This window comes from Camarhynchus parvulus, chromosome Z, assembly GCF_901933205.1.
Source record: "Camarhynchus parvulus chromosome Z, STF_HiC, whole genome shotgun sequence".
In the NCBI taxonomy this organism is placed as follows: Eukaryota; Metazoa; Chordata; class Aves; order Passeriformes; family Thraupidae; genus Camarhynchus; species Camarhynchus parvulus.
In genome coordinates this window covers 29,159,456-29,165,455 of record NC_044601.1, presented here as the reverse complement: position 1 = coordinate 29,165,455, position 6,000 = coordinate 29,159,456, and positions in this window count along the sequence as shown.

The following is a 6,000-nucleotide window of genomic DNA, read 5'->3' as shown; positions in this document are numbered from 1 at the left end:
AAAGGCAAGGCAGAGGAAGAAAGCAATGCTCTGTTCTGTGCTGCTGCATCTGTGCAGCACCCAGCAGAGCTGGCTAGCTGAGGAGAGTGTCCCATCCTCTGCAGCACATGCTCTCTCTAGGATGTGCTGGGCACAGTCCTCCTGCAGCTCCACTGTGGCCAGCACACGATTTTCCCAAAAATATATAATACAGTTCTTAATGTCTAATCTTATTCTGAGAACACTTTCCAGCTTTTCACTGGAAAGATGATTAATACTGCATTGCCCAGCCAGTCACACTATCCACAGTAGAGCTATAAATAAATACCACCCAGCAGTTGCATACAGCAAGCCCTATTTTATTATTTTCCATTCATAGTAAAAAACATGACAAGGTTGGAGAAGAGGCTGATTAGAGAAGAGGCTGAGTAACAGCTGTAGTTTAGTAGGCACCTTAGTCTTTCATCCTCCAATATCCAGAGGGCAAAGAAATCCCACACTTATTTTTTGTGTAAGTTTTGCTGTTCTCTACTTACAAAGGTATTATTTGTCCATCTAGTGGGCTGACCCATACATGATTAAGTGTGCAATGTGCTTCACGTGGGCCTAGGAAGGAAGGATTTTTCTTTTCAGAATTAGGTGAAAGCCCTCTACCAGGATTGCTTTGTTCAATGGAAAATTGGTTTCTTAGCCAAATGCAAACAACTGCTATGGTTGCCATGGTTTCCTTATTTCTAATAAAGCAGAAGCCCCTTCCAATGTTGGGCAAGCAGTTCTGGTAAAAAAAAAATAAATTAAAAAATCAAAAATACTCCAGTATTTGGTATTAAAAATGTCCAGTGAAAAATGAAGCCCTTTGCAAGAGTGGTTTCCACTGACATTTTACTGTTTTTTTTAAGATTTGGAATTTTAATTTTTTAAAAAGAGCCTGTTAAACTGCAAGCTCTAGAGATTCCCACCCAAAACCATTTTTCAGCTAGCTTTATTAATGATCCCGCCTGAGCTATTAAGACGTGAGTCATTCCAGAGGGTGGGTGGATGGGAGGAGGAATGCGGGAGGGGCGAGGGGCTGGCGTCTCTCCCACGTGGGATGGAACCGGGGACGGAGGGGTGGTGCGGCTGCCTGCCTGCAGACGGAGGGCGAGCCTGGCTCGGGCCGGGCTCCGGGTCCTGATGGCGCTCGGGACACAAGCTCCTGCCTGGCACAGAGCTGCCTTTGGAGCCTGGGGGGCTGCACGCTGGGCATGGGCTCCCCAGGTATCAGCCCTTCGGTGCGACTGTGAAGCCTTTCAGGGGAAGTGCAGTTTCTCTTTTACTGTCAGTGTGTGGCTTAGGAACACGAGAAAGGAACTGCTGTTATACGAACACTTCTAATTATATGGGCTTTGTTTTCACACAGCTGCTAGCTTTCTGAAATATATTATGAAAAAAAAATCTGCCATGACTCTATTACTCACCAAAGGCTAGATTTTATCAAACACTGTGCACAATAAACTTGGAGAAGCTACATAATTTGTTGGAAAAAAGTTCAATGCACTAATAAGATGTTTCATAGGATTAATTTCTTTGTTTGTTCTACAAAAACCTAGACACAGTTAAAAATGAAATCCCTCCAATCTCTTGCACAGAAATTGTTTTATAATCTTTTTGGAGGATACTTTCTCCAGCTCACTAAGGCACTTGCTTAATTATTAACTGAAAGGACTTCATTGGTCCCAGTGAAGACATACTCTCTTAAAATCAGCCTATGGTAATTCCTTTTCAAATTGTAGTCTTTATGATTTTGCCATAGGAAGTCAAATACATAGCTAATTATAACACTGTTGAGGGAAAAAAATTAGAATCAAGGTAAGGATTTACAAAAAGAAAACAAAAAATAGCATTATCTTGATCTTGCTAAAACTTTTGAATGTGGCTGCATAATGAATTGCTTAATTGTCTTTGCTAGAAGCTCATTCTTGCTTGCTTTTGGTGAAAGAGGATTTTTTTTTATGTTATGCCAAATAAAATGTACAGCAGTGATGAGCAAAAATGGAAATGTTGAAAAAACATGAGAAAGCAGGCTTACAGAGAAATATTCTAATGACTCAATAGTTACTTACTCAGGTGTTTGGTTCCCTATTTTGAGACTGGGCGAGATGCAAGATATTAATTAATTACATATTCTTATTGTTGAAAAATCATGGCTATGTCTCCCACAATTTCTAAGACTTTGTTAAGAGTCGTGGACTTGGAGCTGGAGGGGAAGAAGATTTCTCTCCTGGGCAGTCACACTTCTCTGGTTTCCCCCCTTTGCTTTAACATAAAGCCCTGGAAGTGTCCTCTTGCCTGCACTGATGCAGCTGAGGGCACAGCCAAGCCCTCAGGGAGGACAGTGCTCTCACAGGGATAAGCGTCTGGGATGCAATACTCTGGTGTCCTGCACAGGCAATTTCCTCATGTTACTGCTCTTCGTTTGGGTTTATGGGGTGCTGTTACAGGGATTCCCAATACCCCAATACTTCAGGCTGCAGTTTCAGCCATTAATGAGCAAATGCATCTTCAGGTAGTCCATCCAAAGAACCTGATGCAGCAGACCCCACAGCTTCCAAAACTTTATCTTCCTCCTAGGCTCAAACTGCTGGCTAGTTTTGTGGGATTTCTGGTGCTTGCTGTTCAATAAATGGCGTATATCAGAAGAAGAGGCATGATCCTGAAGAGGGATTTTCTCCCTTATCTGCAGGGAGAGAACAGATCCTGCCTAGCTGGATCCCAGAGTGCACACAATGACTCTCCAATGACTCTGCAGGAATCTGAACCTTTAGCAGTAAGCAAGGAATGTGTGCAAGTAAAAAAAATGTGGAGAAAAAAAATCATAAAGCAATCACTTAACTAATTTGTCTGAAGAATTGTGCTAGTCTAACAAGCAAAATTTTCTGAAAATATTCCCAGGTGCAGGCCCAGAAATTTTTTTGTGAGGCCATCTTTGAATTTAAAAATGGTATGTCCAGCAAAAGGAAAATGTTGGGTGGTTCTGCTCTGTTGTTTTTGGAGGCAGTCAGTCTCCAGAATACAGAGCTCAGGTAATTTCAAAAATCCACCAGTAGTCTAGGTATTTTTCTGACCTATTTATATATACCTGAGGATGTGAGGCTAAATTATTACCTGAGGCAAAATGCTGGTAGGTGTTATTTGTAGAAAAAGTGCATCAGCTGGGTGTTTCCCATGCTCGTGACTGGAGTTTGCATGCCCTTTCTTCTTTGAAGGTGGGAACAAGGATGCACAGCTTGCTCTTTTTTTAGAATGTTGGTTTCATTCACATTGGAAAAGAACCAGGAGTAGGGCTGGACTGAGTGCTTATACCAAGAGCAACTGTGCATAGCAAATGCGTGAGTGATGGCTATACAGATATGAAGAACAGCAGTGAAAAATTAATAACTCTTTTCCTTTGTACCCCAGCCTGGTTCCATACAGACACACACATATTTTAGTATATTTAGGAGACTATATACAGGTCAGGGTCTTCAGCAACTTAAACATTTTACCTGACTTTACTGCTACTCAGCCTGTGTTCTTAAATACTTCATTTGTTTTTCTTCCCACCTTCTGTCTGGTCCATATATTTGTTGCAGAAATGTGTGAGCCCACATTTCATCTATCATGGTAGATAATTTTCAGACTACTACATGCTATTAGAATTCCAGTGTTGGAATTTCAGCTACAGAGTACAGCAGCGTTTATCCTCGGCTGTAGTAAGCAAAGCACTTCAATTTTTTTCATCCCCTATAACCCTGCATATTGCAGATGCTATAGGTATTCTTTGACATTAGAAATTGCTAATGTTTGGCTGATGAATTGCTTGAGAATATATGATGCACCTTTCCAATTTATTTTTAAATGAAAATTTGGATTAAATATTACATTAAAAAAAAGCCTCTCTGTGCATATATATATATATTTAAAAATATTATCTCCGTTGATAATGCATTTTAAGAATTTAAACACAAAATTGCTCAGTCTGGAGGATCATAACTTTGTATTTGATCTCACACCATGCATTGTGGATTTACGGTACATGAAAAGCATTTAAAATGTCTGCAAGAAAACTCTTTCACTACTTTTGAAACTAAAATCAATTTTATATGCATTATGTTGCAGGGAGTTGAAATTTGTTAAGTAGGTTAAATAGTGGGAGGAATATTATAGAAAATTATTGCATTCCATTGTAAGATAAATTAAAAAATAGTACAATTAGTAAAGAAATAAAATAAATTCTGTAATTAAATAAAAAATACACTAATTCAAAGTTATTGCTGAATGTTGAGAAGCAGATAATGGAACGTTGAAGTCTGATCTGTGATGACCATCTCCCCGGCAGTAACTCTTCCTTTAGTTAATGAATCTTAGGTTGCATCCCAGGTGATAGTGATGACAATCTCAGCTTTTAATTCCTGATTTAAGTATCTTTTTGCAGGCTTAATCCCAGACTGAGTGGATCAGGACCAGGCTGCCATTCTGGGGCGGGAGGAAAACTGTCACTCTGTCCTTGCTGTCCTTTACTCTGGACAGGAAGAGGTCTAGGGGTGCAGCAGGGAGATTTCAGATGCAGGATTTGTTTCACCTGTTACTGACTACAGCACCATGCAGGATCTGAGCTACCTGTTTAGGCTGGCTTTGTGGCTGTAGGGAACAGCAGGTTTTGTCCCTGTGTTGGGGACAGCCACCACTCCCTACGAGCTGTTGTGCAAGGCCAGGCAGCAGCCTTGCATGTCTGCCCACACCAGGACAGTGTATCTCACACCAGCAGCCTTGCTCTGGGCTGCTGCCCTCAAAGCCTGGCTATTCTGCGCCCTGCTGTGGGTGCAGTGGTCTTGCTTCCTGGGCATCTGCATGCAGATTCCCCAGAGACAGGTATTGGCCCTTTTTAATCTGGAAAGATTTGCGGTTCTGGAAGAAGCTGCGATCTTGTGTGTTTGTTTTCTTGAGAGCAACCCTGGCTTTGTTCTTTCTCTCCTGAGAGCAGTTCTAGTTGATGTTACTATTGCATGGTGTAGAATACTGCCCCTCCATGCTGGCCCCTTCTGAATGGAGTCCCCAGGGGAGCCAATCTTCTGTGTTCAAGTGATGCTACAGGCAGCTTTCTATTGCAAATCAGTGCGTATTTCTCTCCTCCTCCTCCTCCTCCTTGCACCCCCTCAAAGTGCTATCTCATGCATGTTCATGTTCGAGTCTCCTTGTTTTTGTAATGTATTGGAGACAAAACCAGCCTTACCCTCTTTGGCTTGCAAGTTTGTATGCTGAAGGGAGCAATAATGACTGGACAGCTTTGATTCCCTCTCAGTAATATGCAGAATCCTTTCACAGACCCAAAAAAGCACACAACAGCCTCAGCTTCTCCTATTTGCTGCCTTATTCCTGGGTTCTGCTGCCAGCTCTGCCTGGTAAAAGAGAAATTTTGTTCTCTGTATTTTCCACCTTCACATTATTTATTGGCAGTCTCTCTCTCTCTGGTGAGTATAGATAGTAGTCTGTCTAAGGGACATCTGAGCTTCCTCTGGGCACTAAGAAAAACCCATGGCACTAAGAAAACCACCATTATCATTGTGCAGTTTTATATGGCTTTTTAATATATATTCTACTGGAAAATACCTAAGAAATAGAAAAGATGAATTAACAGAGGGTAAACACTTGCTCCCTTGCCTTTGTAGTGGCCATCTCTTCTCTCTATCAGATACAGAACCTAATCTGATGCAATTTTTGCTTTAATTGCTGTCTTTGATATTCTCTATAAAGAAAGGATAGTAAAAGTATACAGACACTTTTTTGTTTCTGACACTGGTCTGACCTCTGATTTTGTTCACTTGTTTTTAAGAACCCTTATGATATTCAGGGAGATCCAAGGATAGTTCAGTTTCCCCACGGTTGTCAAAGAGTTTTGCAGCAAGTTCCAAAAATGCAAGATTTGTCCCTTTGGAATTTTTTCTGGTGTTTTGTTTATTTTATCTTTCAGAATAAACTCCACTTTTCCCTCTCTTGCCTCTT